The sequence below is a fragment of the Vulpes lagopus genome, chromosome 1 (genome assembly GCF_018345385.1).
Source record: "Vulpes lagopus strain Blue_001 chromosome 1, ASM1834538v1, whole genome shotgun sequence".
In the NCBI taxonomy this organism is placed as follows: Eukaryota; Metazoa; Chordata; class Mammalia; order Carnivora; family Canidae; genus Vulpes; species Vulpes lagopus.
The window spans coordinates 162,194,857-162,208,954 of NC_054824.1; the positions used below are offsets into that span (position 1 = coordinate 162,194,857).

The following is a 14,098-nucleotide window of genomic DNA, read 5'->3' on the forward strand; positions in this document are numbered from 1 at the left end:
CACCCTCCTTCTGCTTTCTTAGGCAATGCTGAGCTCACAGGTGGCACCTGAATGCATCCAGCTTTGTGAGAGCTATCCATCCCATCAATCAGGGCCGCTCTAGGCCACACTACAGAGGAGAAAAGGTTTGATTTTAACTTTGTTCCATCATGATTCTCTCTTTGTCTCTCTTTCTTTCTCTCTCTCTCTCTCTCTGTCTCTCCCTCCCCTCTTCTGGTTCTATTTTTCTACCCCACCTTCTGCTCTTTAGTTATCCAGACCATCAGTCCCTGGCACTTGATACCATCTTCAATCCTGCCTTCCCAAGCAGGACCCCATGTTCTAAAAAAAAAAAAAAATACCATTTTTCCTCCTCCTTTCTAAGCATTTTCCTCCTTCTTTAGAGGAGAATTTTAGAAAATCACCTAATAAACTAATGAACGTTCTAGCATGGATAAACAGGTCTCTCCAGGGACACCTGCCTTTTTTTTTTTTTTTAAGATTTTATTTGTTTATTCATGAGAGACACACAGAGAGAGAGGCAGAGAAACAGGCAGAGGAGAAGCAGGCTCCCTGAGGGGGACCCCAATGCGGGACTAGATCCTAGGAACCCAGGGCCACACCCTGAGCCAAAGGCAGACCCTCAACCACTGAGCCACCTAGGGTCCTGACACCTGCCTTTCAAAAGGGACATCTGGGAGAGACAAGATCTCAGCGAGAAAGTATCTCAAATGGTAGAAGTTCAGACAATGTGGCAAAACCAGGCATTTGGTTTAATTTAATTTTCTTAAAATTTGAAAGGGAGTGAGGGTGCAGCGTGGCAGCGATTGTGGGTGCAGGGAGATTCCCCTGTGCCAATCAAAATATATTTTGTGGGCAAAGTCCTGCTGTCTTTATAAAACCCACTTGAAATGCATCTAATAAATTATCCTTAATTTACCAATCTCTCCATTTCTCAGAGGCCCCCGGAACCTTGAGCTAATGAAGCCATCTCATCTGTTGTGGAGTTTCTGTGGGTTCTTTACACTCAATTGTTAGTAACAAGAGAATTCAGGTTTCAAAGATCAGTGTGAAGTGTGTGAGGCTTTCATTGTGAATGGCATTCCTCTCGAGCAAACATGAGGAAGAATAGGCTTCACTTCGTGATTGCAGAGACAACAAAAATTGGCTGGCACCAATCCAGGTCTATAGAGACTAATGGGACCTCAGAAATATTTTCTGCCTCTAAATTGTTGGTCTTTGGCCAAGGCAATCCAAAGGTTGGCACAGGTGCCCAAAAGACATGAGGCTACTCTAACTTCACCATCATCAGCAATTTTTCCCTTCTCCAATTCTCTTTCATCCTCTCCTTTGATTCTTACTATGTTCCATAAGTCTGAGGTGTCATGAGCCTTTTGCCTTGCTGGCTTTGTACCACCTCTCCTTTCCAGGCTTGGCTTGATGTCCACCACCTCTGCCATGAGGTCTTCTCTGCTCCTATCCACCTCCCTGAACCTGGGACACTCACTCTTATCTTGGTTCTCAGTAACAGCACAGCCAATGCCAGGGTGCAGTATTAGGACATCATTATACACACATACACACACACACAGACTTTTTTTTTTTTTTAGTATATCACTTTATTGTTATGTACTGGTATATTATTTGTTTCCTGGGTTTAGAATTGCTCTCCTGACTAAATTCTTAGCTCCTTGGGTGCAAGGCCCAGGATATGTACTCCTTTTGTGGGGCCCATGGCTCATTACTTTTGTATTTGACACATAAAAATTACTCAGTAAAGGCTTCCTAACTGGGCCTTCTGCTCCCTGCTCTCATTTTCCCCGCCTCTGTTTTGTCTTTCCTTCTGACCACTTGCTTCACTTTCTTTCTCTTCCTTACTGCTGGAGTGCTCCTGGCTGGTGGCACTCGCACCACTGCTTGTTGGATGCAGTCCAGGTAAGGAGATTTCTGCCTCCTGGTTTCTAGGAGCTGGCGGTTGTGTTTCAGAGTGGCCGTGTGGGTACTATATCAGGTAAGGCTAATTCCTGGCCAGTCAGAGTCCTTTAGTCTGGCATGGAAGAGAAGAAGAGAGAGGCTAACGTCAGGTTATAAAAAGATGCCCCAATAAAGCTGTTCCAGGGTCAATCAGCTCCACGTGTAAAGACACTCAATCATGAAATTGGAAGTGCCGATTGGACGCCTTGTAACATTCGTTAACTACACAGCGGGTACTTTCACTTGGGGGAACAATCTGGACAGTTTAAAATTGTCTTGGTGCCATACCAAAGGGTAACTTTACATAAGCATTTTCACTGTAAATATGGGTCCTGCCTATGATCAATTCTCATCAGTGTGTTGGAAAGCAATTTCAGTAAGTACTTAGCTTAATCAATTTGTATCTGCACATTGACCTTCGGGACTCTGCTTACGGGTCCCATCATGCAGTGTGCTCCGCGATTCTCTGTCTCTTCAGACAGCAGATTTCTCAATATTTATACATGGCTTTCATTTTCAATGAATGCAATCATCTGTTCCTTGCTTGCGACAGCTTCCCTTGCCAGGGGAGGTGAGGGTGAGGCAGCGCCTCTGCCACTTGCGTGTGTTACAGAATACTTGTTTACTACTTCCTTAAAATCTGGAGAATCAAGAAGATAGTGGGGCATTCTGGGATAATAAAAATAATGGAGAAAAAATCCTTATCAGCTTGTTTACACAATTATGTAAATGATAAGCACTTATACATGGTTGATTCCTCAATTATTCATGGTTTGAAGCTCTTGAAAATTCAATTCAACTAAATAACCTTTTCTTCAGCTCTTATTATGAGCAAGGTACTGTAATTTGAGGAAGGAGAGACAAAAATATAATTTGATAAGGAAAATCAGAGAAATATACAAATGGCCATAATACAAGTGGAGTAAGTACAATAAGAAAGGCATCATAGATGCTCACGGTTTAGAGCAGAAAGGGAACTTCTGTTCGGATGGACCCCAAGTGACATATGTGGGGGATGGGGAAGACTGTGTTAGCATCCCGTCTTAGCTCAGGCCTCTATCATGTCTTATCTGGACAATGGGAGCAGCTTCTTATCTGAGCCCTCCCGCCCCCCCCCCCAACTAATGCTTCCTAGGGGTCTTTCTAAAAGGCAATCTGATCATGTCCCTTCCTGGCTTGGACTTCTCCACCGTCTGCAAGAAGAAGTTGAGGTTTCTCATGGGATCTTTTTTTTTTCTTTTAAGATTTTATTTATTTACTTATTCATGAAAGACAGAGAGAGAGAGAGAGAGGCAGAGACACAGGCAGAGGGAGAAGCAGGCTTCGTGCAGGGAGCCTGATGTGGGACTCGATCCCGGGACTCCAGGATCACGCCCTGGGCCAAAGGCAGGCACTAAACCGCTGAGCCACTCAGGGATTCCCCTTAGGGGAATCTTACACTTGAAGAATATCTGTCGTCCTCTGTGGCCCCAACACCCCTCATCTCATCATGTACATACATGTGTCTAAATACATGTGTGCTGCCTCGGTGGCTTCTGTGACTTTGGCCACGCTGCTCCTTCTACCTGGACTGCCCCCCCCGCCCCCCGCACTAACTCCTTTCTCTTCTCCCTTCCTGTGTTCTCCATTTGTCTGGAGAACACCTGTGACACTTTCCTTGCTGCTCCCTGCCTCCAACACAGGGCTGATGACTTCCATTCTGTTTCTCTACAGTGTGTAAGCCCATCTGCTCACTTGCCACCTGCTCTGTAATTTGAGGATGGAGCCAGCAGGCTTGCCTACCTTATAAGAGCATCCTCCTTGTGGGCAGGATTCAGACTGGGCACAGCACACAGTATGTACTTCAAGCACGTTTGCAGAATTAAGTTGAATTTGTTGCTTGGGTGGATGCGATGCCCTATTATGCATGGATTAAGGAGTGACTCTATAGTGATAAGTGAATCTAGGCTATTCCTTCACAGAATTTGGGATAAGAGGAGAGAGTTGCAAAATCAAGTGAAAGCTCTTTTTGTTGGCTCACATTAGTGGAGACCAAGGTTTGTTTATAAGTGGTAGGGGAGAAACTGACAGAAAAGGGCAGTGGAGGAGGTGGCAGGGGAAGGGACTGAGCCCTCAGGGGATGAGTGAGCCTTAGAAGGAGGAGGGATCCTTCCCATCCAGAGAGACAGAGCAAAGCAAGTTGGGGAGGATGACTGTGCAGAAACATTCTCAGAAGAGGAGAAAAACCCAGCCACTCTCTTTCTGCATGGCCCCAGGCTTAGCACACGGAGAGGTGAACTTGCAGGTAAGCCCCAGGTGACACACCCAAATGGGTACATGTTTCCCATGGAAACTGAAAATATGACCTCAATGCTGAACTATCAGTGTTTATGTTCACCTTTGGTTGGGTTTCCACCCTGCCCCCTGCCCTGTTCCATTCTTCATTTTTCCTAAAATGTACAAAAGAGTATTACATTGGAAGGCAGTCACACCTATATGACTTCCCAAGTATGTATGCCCTTCCCAGCACCAAACCCACCTGAAGAGTTAGAGAGGGGGCTAACCTTATTAGCCAAGATGAAACATTCCTACTTCTGGCCATTTTATATTATTCTCAGCCAAAGTCAGGTATTAACAACAGTAACATTCAATTAAATGACCAAATAGTAGCCATTCTATAAAGGTTTGTTCCCTGGAACTGAAAGTTCAGAGGGTGTGGGGTCACAGAGAGAAGTTTCCCCACAGCATATCACACACAGATTATAACTTTGGCCTGTGGCCCTGTCCCCACCTTACCTTTCCTTAATAATGCATGATCATGGAGACACAACTCCACACAGAATCCTAGACCTTTAGAGATAAAAGGGACCTTACAGATGCTCACAAACCCAGTCTCAAGCTGCAGAAAAGCATGGGAGAAGCAGTGCTTCAAAACCTGTCTGTGGTCCAGAGCAGCCATGAAGCCGGGAGCTCAGCTCCCCAAATATCACATTTATCTCAATTTGGCAAGAGGCTGAAAGCCTATCTGGGGCCATTTAAATTCTAATGTTATTAAAGCCTCATCTAATCAGCTTTTAAAATAAGCTGCTTTCAAATGCATAGGGAATGAAGGTGGGATAGAAGCAGGCCAAGTTAGGCAGTTCAGACCAGCCTGGTGAATGCACCTCTGTTTGAATCGCCAAAGAGCCATGAGGCGACTTGCAGGTGGGACTTCTGCAATTCTAACACCAACCCATCCTGGTGAAGAGCTATTTGTAAGTATGTGGGGGGAGAGGGCTAACATGGAAGTCCACGCTCTCCTGTGAGGTCAGTCGTACACATGTGACAAGTCTTGGCAGGGAAAGATGGACTGGCCTCTGAGCCAGGAGGTGGCTTTGAGATTTAATCAACAGAGCAGCTGGCGCTTCTGAGAACTACCTCTGAATACTGCATCCTGTAGACTTCTGAGAGTTTCTGCCCTCAGGAGGGCCAGCAGGATCCAACACCCCTGCCTGGATAGTTGTTCACTGGCTTCAAGGTAGACCCCTCACATCCAGCAGTGGCTTGACTATCCCTGGTGCCAAGAACTTCGTCAACGCCATCCTGAAATGGAGCTTGAGGCTGATGAGTTTACAGCTCTGATGTGGCTTGGAATTATGATTCTGATTCTGACACCAATTCCAATGTGTGGGTTTTTTTCTCCACACCAAGCAATTCTCTGATACCAGCTATGTGTGCTACAATTCAACTCAATTCTGATGCTCCTACCTGGAGACAGATTCCACAGCGTCAGTCTAAGGGCTCAGACCCACAAAATGGCCCCCACCTCAGATGCCAATCACAAGTCTCCTTTACCTGTCTTCCAACTGGCTATCAGTCAGAGATTCCCACGCCCCCCTCCTTGGCTTCAATTAATTTGCGACAGCAGCTCACAGAACTCAGGAAAACAGTTTATTCACTAGATTGCCAGTTTATTACCAAGGATATGAAAGGACACAAATCAAGAGCCAGTTGAAGAGCTACACAGGGTGAGGTCCTGAACTAAGGAGCTTCTATCTCTATGGAGTTTGGGGCCCAGCATGGTGGCATGTGGTAGGGTTCTGGTTTCCCAACTCGAAAGCTCTCTGAACCCAGTCCTTCTGGGTTTTATGGAGGCTTCATTACACAGGCATGATGCATTACGTCATTAGCCATTGGTGATCGAACTCAATCTCTAAACCCTCTCCCCTCCTCAGAAGGTGGAGGGGTGGATTTGAAAGTTCCAACACTCCAATCTCAATGTTGGTCTCCAGCCCCCATTTTAGTTGCTTTCCCAAAGTCCCCACATTAGCATAAACTTGGGAGTGGTTGAAAGGGATTTGTTATGAATATCAAGACACCTTTATAGCTCCTATTGATGAAGGAAAAGAGGCAAGCTAAGGACAAAACACAAGCTGACACCCCATGATCCCCACACCCCCAGGTGGGATCTGTGTGACACTCCTCAGGTACTCCAGGCTGCCCTAAAGCTAAGGGAAGGGAAAAACAAATGGTTAGTTAATAGAGGTGACAGTCCAGAAAGACCTGAGTCTCCCTCAGTTTATAAATCTCTTAGTTATTTTCATGAAAAAAGCTTTCTTATCACTAGCCTAATTTCCAGAGATCCAAAGACTCAATTTCCTGGAGCCCTAACATCACCCATCCATCCACAGTGATGTGGGAAAGAAGGATAGAAGGGAAAGTAAATACAGTAAAATTTCCTTATAACCTGCAGCCACTGAGGAGGACTCTTGATAGGCAGAGTAGAACATCCCTCCAGGAAGCTCCCAACTATCTTAATGTTAATGCTTTACTAGAGGGGAAAACCACCTTGACTTCACAATAGCAAGGCCTCCAATATCCTGTAGGTCCTCTTTAACATACAAAAGTTCTCTTGAAAACTTCATTTTACCTTACGTCCCCCAACTCCCCAGTATATAATCAGTCACCCCTCACAACCCCAGAGGGAAGCAGCTTTTTCTGCCCCCCAGGGGTCACGTCCCGAGCTCTAATAAAACCACCATTTTGCACCAAAGATGTCTCAACAATTTTCTCTTGGTCGTTGGCTCCAGAACTCACCCCACCAAAACTCACCTACATTTAAAACTACATCATTATCACGTAGGACATTTCAAAAGTTTTAGGAGCTCTGGGCCAGAATCTGGATGAAGACCAAATATATATTTCTTATTACAAATCACAAAATCATAAGCAGCATCCCCAGGGCCTGCTTCAATCATCAGGCTCATCCTCACTTTCCATGAGCAGTCTCTGATTCAGGCTGAGGATTGATTTCCCCAGGTCAGACCAGAGTAGGGTTCTAGTTGCTGGAGTAAAGTTAGCTCCGGGCGGGATGTGATGCTTGTCCTCATGGCTCATCCCTCTCTCTTTGTGTCTCTCAGGTGGCTTCTCAGGTCCCTCACCGGAGTTTCATTCTGATTGGCGGGGTCCTGGGCCTTCCTCTTTCATCCCTACACCCCCTCCTTCAGAAGCTTCAGATTTCAGGGCTGATGAAAATAGGTGGGGGCTCTTGTCAGGCTAATGATTTATCTTATATTTAAATCAACATTCTTTAAATATTTATTCAACATCGAATTAGAAGAGGATGACGGGCACCCGGATCTCATACTTTGTTGAACCCACCTCATTCAGAACTCCTCTTAGAGACCAACATTGCTTATTTGAACAAGTTTCTTTGGCAGGGGCTTGGGGGTCGGATGCTAATCTTGTAATGCAAGTGGTTTGTCAAATATTCTTTTTTTAAAAGATTTTATTTATTCATGAGAGACACACACACACACAGAGAGAGAGAGAGAGAGAGAGGCGGAGACATAGGCAGAGAGAGAAGCAGGCTTCCTGCAGGGAGCCCAATGAGGGACTTGGTCCCAGGACTCCAGGATCACCCCCCCCCCCCCCCCCCCCCCCGAGCTGATGGCAGATGCTTAGCCAACTGAGCCACCCAGATGCCCCAAATGTCTTCATCTTAATACATTTCCTGGGATGCTGTCCTGGCAGCTACCCTTAGCTGCCCCCAGATGGTCCACCCTGTTCCAGCTCTGCTTGGTTGCAGAGAACTTGCTCTCAACCAGCTGTTCGCCTAAAAGCACCAAATTAACCAAATTGCTGTAAAGTGTGAATGGCTGATAGCCAGTTTTATGAGCTCAAGTCTCCAGTGAGTTTCTATGTTCAAGGTTGTCTTAAACAGCTCGGGGTACTTTGTCGCCAAATGTCCCCAAGTAAGGCAGGGTGTTGCTGGGAGTAGCCTGGACTGATTCAAAGTTGTGGCTTCAGAATAGACTTGTCACGTTACTGCAGAGCACCATGATAGATAATGAGAGCATTATGAGTCTGAGGTTCGAAATGAGTTTCTCTTGAAAAAATTTTAGCAACCGTATAAACAAATAGAAAGAAGGCTGGCGGGTCTATTATCATTGTGTTGCACAATAAAAAAGGGCCACACCTATTTGAAAAGTTTCCAATTCAGTGTGTCAAATTTGAGTGCCAGGGAAAGTTATTAAGGGAGCAAAATATTCACTGCGTCTGTCAACTCTGAATCCTGAGAGCCTTCTCCCATGCACCATTTTTCAGAAGGTTATTATTTCAACCTGAAAATTCTTTAGACATATATATGTGGTATAGAAAAGGAATTAGGAAAGCTTTTAAATTAAAAGAAATAAAACGACAGGTTTTTCCTCTAGCCATATAAATGGTTATGGATAGAGATAAAGAGATGGATATTTTTTCATAATACTTTATTAGAGGTTTTGGAGCTCCAGAAATTTGAGTCGGGCTGGTGAATAATTTAGCACTGACTCCTGCAGGCCCAGTGCAGGCGCGGTTGGGCTGGGAATCAAGCCTCGTCTCTTGGAGGGTCTGAGAGCAGTAATACACTTTTATTACCAACCACATCATGAAATGCACTTCAGAAATATTTTATGAAACGCCAAAACCTTGGTGCCTGGTTTCCCCAGCTTTTTCCGAGATGGCATGAAGCCCAAGGGAGCTAATGCTCTTGAGCACCTCATTTCAGGGAGGTTGTCCCCCAGGCTGTTGTTGCAGTGACAAAGAGGCTCAGTCCCTGCAGTCATAAGCAAGAGCCTCAAACGGGCCATCACAGTGATGGATGGTATAAGGTTCACAGGAGATCATACCTTTAGTGACCGTGTCTTCAATGTCTTCTCTTTCTCACACGCTCTTCAACCCTAGCTCCGAGAGGCCTGGCTTCTGTGCAGGTGCAATGATATGTCCACCTGAAACAGGAATAGGGAGGGAAGAAGTATGTTGATGGTTTCAAAATAAGGAGTCTCAGTTTCCCTTTCCATCCCAGCCGCCATATCTCCTTTCCACTAAACTTGGAGGTACACCATGCAGGTGTCGAAAGCAAAGAAAACTGTACTTATTGAGCTATTGTTTCCTCTGCAGAGAGTTCTATTCGTTTTTGCATTGTCTCTCGTTCATTCTCCTAGCGTTGCCATAAAGCAGTAAATATTTAAGGAAAACGTTCTACAGAATGAATGTAACTCCAGACATGCGTTTAATGTGACAAAACTCTTCTGAGATCTTTGCAGGTGGCTATAGTAACGTGCTTCGGTGATCTGATGTTGACAGATGCCCGGCACTTCCTCCAGGAAGCCACCTATTACCCCTAAACCAGAGCCCCTCTTCTGGGCATAATGTCCCCATCACTCCTGCGTCCTCACGTCATAAAAGTCACCACTTATTGTAAGGCTCTTCATCTGTGCTGTTCTCCCTCTGGACTCTATCCTGCTCACTGCTTTGGCTCTCATCCCGTGCACAATGCAGCACAGAGAGGTTCACCAAATACTCATTGGGTAAATGGATGCAGCAGGGCAAAGGGCAATCCCCTCAGGCTAGAAGCACCCCTTTCAGAAGCATCTATTCCGGGCGAGGAGCTTCTGTGTCAGCAGTCTGTCAATCTGTCTAAGCGTGGCTCCCATGCAACACTTGGACCAGTTCTCCCCCTGCACAATTCCCAGGGCCCATCGACACCATCCGTTACAGGATGATTATGTCTTCTTGGGCTTGCTTCCCACAAATCCTCGGAGCCTTCTCCAAAGGGGACACTGAGCCTTAGGGAGCTCATACGTACTTGCAAAAATCAATTAACCCTGGAGGGAGGAAAGAGCCAGCCTTTGGCTACAGTGTAGGGTTGCTCTTTTAAGTTCTTCCTGAATAAATTAACCTTCCCTAGAAGACCCCATGGAACCTGAGAGTTGGTAGAAGCGGAAAGATCATTTAGTCCTGAAAGGGCAAATAGATTTCATCTCTGGTGAATCCTCCTTCTGTTCTATCAGTAGCGGCTGCTTGAAGCATGGGGTTGGGAAAGACTCTGAGGCTGTATCATCGGGAAGGAGAGTGGTTATCGGTGGACTTGCCAGTGCCCAGGAAGGAGAAGTGTTGGAAGTGACATGAATGCCAGGTGTCTTCCTCCTCCTGTTCTAATCTGACTGCTCACCAATTGGAATGTTTACACACTTCCTCTGGTCCGTGCAACTCGCACAGTGGCTGCCCAAATTTGCAGCCCGTTTTTCCAGCAGACAACTCTGATGTTAGAAATGTTCTTCTTCCGTGAAATTAAAACTTCCTCTCCTTTCTGCTTCTACCCATTGACCCCTTTTGTCTCACCCTAAGAGTTGACGACTTTACTCTTGGAAAGCTGGCCCAATCTTTTTTGAACCGACTAAGTCAAAAGTCACCAAATGTGTCAGCAAAATCCCCTTCAGTTTCCTTGATTAAAAATCGATTCCTTTGATGTGCTATTTTATCATCTATTTCTCCAACCAGGTACAAGCATAGTCATTCACTCTTTTAAGGAACCTATATTTATTTACAACATTTTACACATCTTTGATATTCTCAAAATTATAAAAGTGATATGTGCTTATTGTACCAAGTAAATCAATAGGAAGATGCATACAGAAAAAGCTAATCATTCCCCCCAAACTCAGACCCTTGATGTCACATTTTACTAGACCAGTCTGTACTTTTCCACTGTCATGAGTCAAGTTTCCGGGAAGCAGACTGAAATACATTATGTACACTGAAGGATCACTGAGACATACTCTTGGGGAGGGTGTGGGGGGACTCGTGGGGGAGTCCAGGAAACAGAATTGGCCAGAGGGAGCTCTGGAGCTGTCTTGCATTGAGAAGGGACAGGACTTTAGACCCCACCAGTCATTGGCTGCCTCTAGGGAGACAGCAGGCATAACGCTGGGCAAAGCAGCTTCCTCTGACTGAGGGTGAATCCTGGACAGGAACCCAGCTGTGAGTTCTGAGCTGCCAGTACGTCCTGCACCTGGGGGGCGAATGCCTCTGTGGGGTGGTCTCTCACAGCACTCACAACACACACCCTCATTGAAACCCAATCAGGCATATATACACAGATACGTGATGGGGTGTTTTTTATAGTTTTTAACTGAAATTCTCTGCAACTTGTTTTGACTTAACATATGAGCATCACCACTTTTTCCCTAATTTACTTATGCATACATACACATATTTTCACAAAAAGGATGGTATTATACATCGAGGTTTTTTTTGTGCCATGTCCTTATTTTTTTCTATTACTTGCCTCTCTCCACCCATTTGCCCCCCTGCACCAACCATATTCCCCTCAACCCGCATGCTGACAGCATGAAATGTAGACTTCTGTCCTTTCCTTTATGCTCTAACCGCATCTATCTGTATATGACCATGGGTAGATGCTCTGATTTGGTGCTTTGGTCATTGGCAGCAACCATTTATTAAGAGCCGTCTCAGTAGCCAGGTCTATGGCAAGCACTAGGGATACAAGAGGAGGACACAGCCCCTGCCATGAAGGAGCTCCTGCCCTTGGGGGATAGAGACACTGGACAGGAGGTACAACAGGTGACGTTCACTTGCAGACGCAGGCACCAAACACACAATTACTTCGAGAATTAGAGCTAGAATGTGGTGTCCCTGTGTTCTAGTCCTTTCCATTTAACTAGCTTTAATTTCTTTATTTACGCACTTATTTTATTATTTTTAACTACCTTTTTTTTTTTTTTAAACAGATTTCAAACTACAGGCCGAGCAACGACCACACTGAATTTGAGCAATCTTGTGGGCTGGTCTTCTTGAAGTCATGAGCTTACTCACTGTGTTCTAGAAGCTCATATTGAACCTGATATATGGCCCTTATATGACATGATGCATGTGACCTCACTAGTAGACACATATGATTTAACAGGCCAGACAGCCCTAAAGAGACCACACAAAAGCACCATCTTAGAGTAGATTTTCATACAACTGCTGACAAGGCAAATGATTATTATAATAGAAATTGACACTGGTGGGTCACAACATGAGCAAGTGTAACATGTAATGAGTTCTGAGACAAAGCTGTTGGATCAATACCTAGTGCTGGGCTATTGCTTCTATGTCCCTCCTGCCTATGCACTGTGTGGGGGACTGAGGGAGAGGGAACCATAGTAGATGCACATACAACCAAGGAGCGTGGTGACCTGACTCCCCAGCAACTTCAGCAAATTGATGTGTTCTTTCTGTTCATTCTCTCAACCCACTCATCTACTTGCACTTCTGCTCTTTATGCCCAACACTGCCTTGATAGCCATTTTCTGGGATCAGCTTGTAACAGCTCCTCTTTGAAAAAATAAGTTTACCTATTAAATATGTCCAAAAAATGTGCATTATATTTTCTCTCCACATCAAGTACTGACCCCTCTTCTACTGAATGTGAGTCTAGCGACCTGAGGGGCTGGGCCTGGACTTTGTTGCTTGGGCTCTCTGCCCATGACCACCCAGGCAGAATCTGGGGGAATGAGTGGTCTGGAGCATGGCACTCATGATGCCCTATTGACCCCAAGCACAGATTTCCTCCAAAGCCCTGTGTCTTTTTCTCTTTTGACCTAGGTAAATCGTGGGCAGAAGAAGGACACTACCAGGACAGGAGAGATGCACCTGCAGAGGTTTCAGATTTCACAAACACAGTTTATTTTGATAATCAGCATAAACCTAGGTACTTGGTGGTTTGGGTTTGTTTACAGCAAATTGCTGAATATGTCCCAGAAAAAGCCATGTGATTGCAAGGACGCTGATCAGTCCTAGAAAAGACCATCCGGTGTGCTAAAGTATTGTCAATTCATATATTTTCTCTTCCTGCAGTTGGCTGCTGAAACTGGATCAGATTTTCAGTACAATGGCCAACAAATTACACTTAGTCATCTTAATAAGAAAATGGGAGCAACTTTTGGTGATCTGACCCAAATTCAGCTCCTAAACTCCCAAAGTCTTCTAAAAGAAGGGATCTTGAATGACTACTACTTGGAGCTCCTATTTTCAGGCCTATACATCTGAAGGTTTCTTATAAGGATTTCTCCTACCAACTGGTACTGCCAAGATACTGTAGTTCAGAAGGATATGGAAAGCTAATAAATTCATGATCTATTGCTGTATAAAGATGACTCCCAAACTCACTGGCTTAACACAATAAACATTTATTATCTCATGGTTTCTGTGGGTCAGGAACTGAAACCTGGGTGGTTCAAGCTCAAGGTCTCATGAGATTTCAGGTAAGATGTCAGTGAAAGCTGTGATCACCTGAAGACTTGCTGGTGGCCCCGTTTACACAAGGGCTCACTTCGATGATGCTGGTTGTTGCAGGAGGTGTCCCTACAGGGGCCTCTTCAGGGCTGCTTGTGTGTCCTCACAGCATGGCTGGCTTCCTCCAGAGTGAGTGATCCAAGACAGAGCCAGGAGGCAGCTACCACCTCTTTTTTGACCCTCCTTATCATTTCTGCAATATCTTATTGGTTACACAGGTTAGCGCTATTTGATGTGGGAGGAGACAACATAAGGGTATGAATACTACAACGCAAGGAATAATTGGGGCTCATCTTGAAGGCTAGCTGCCATGGTGCCTTTTTGCCTTTATCAGTAATGGTAAATACTTTATAGAAAAAAAAGCATCTTCATCTCTCATACCTCCATGGAACAAGAAATGCAAGAATGTGGAATTTGGCTCAAATTTTAACTCTTACCAGCTACACATTTTTAGAAAAGATATTTACTGAATTCCTCCAAACACACCTTTTCTAATTTGTAAAGTGGGGATCATATTTCCTTACAGGATTGCTGGGAGGATCAACTTAGATAATATATGTGAAAG

General features: G+C 45.0%; 1 protein-coding gene across 1 annotated transcript in view; it reads right to left on the bottom strand.

The window, feature by feature from the left end:
- The window catches only part of TNR (tenascin R), a 402,456-nt gene that overhangs the window by 184,980 nt on the left and 203,378 nt on the right, over nucleotides 1–14,098 (bottom strand). Inside the window, exon 2 of the mRNA XM_041770860.1 lies at nucleotides 9,081–9,179. The gene's annotated coding sequence lies outside the window, so the exon portion shown is untranslated. The remainder of the gene's footprint in view (nucleotides 1–9,080; nucleotides 9,180–14,098) is intronic.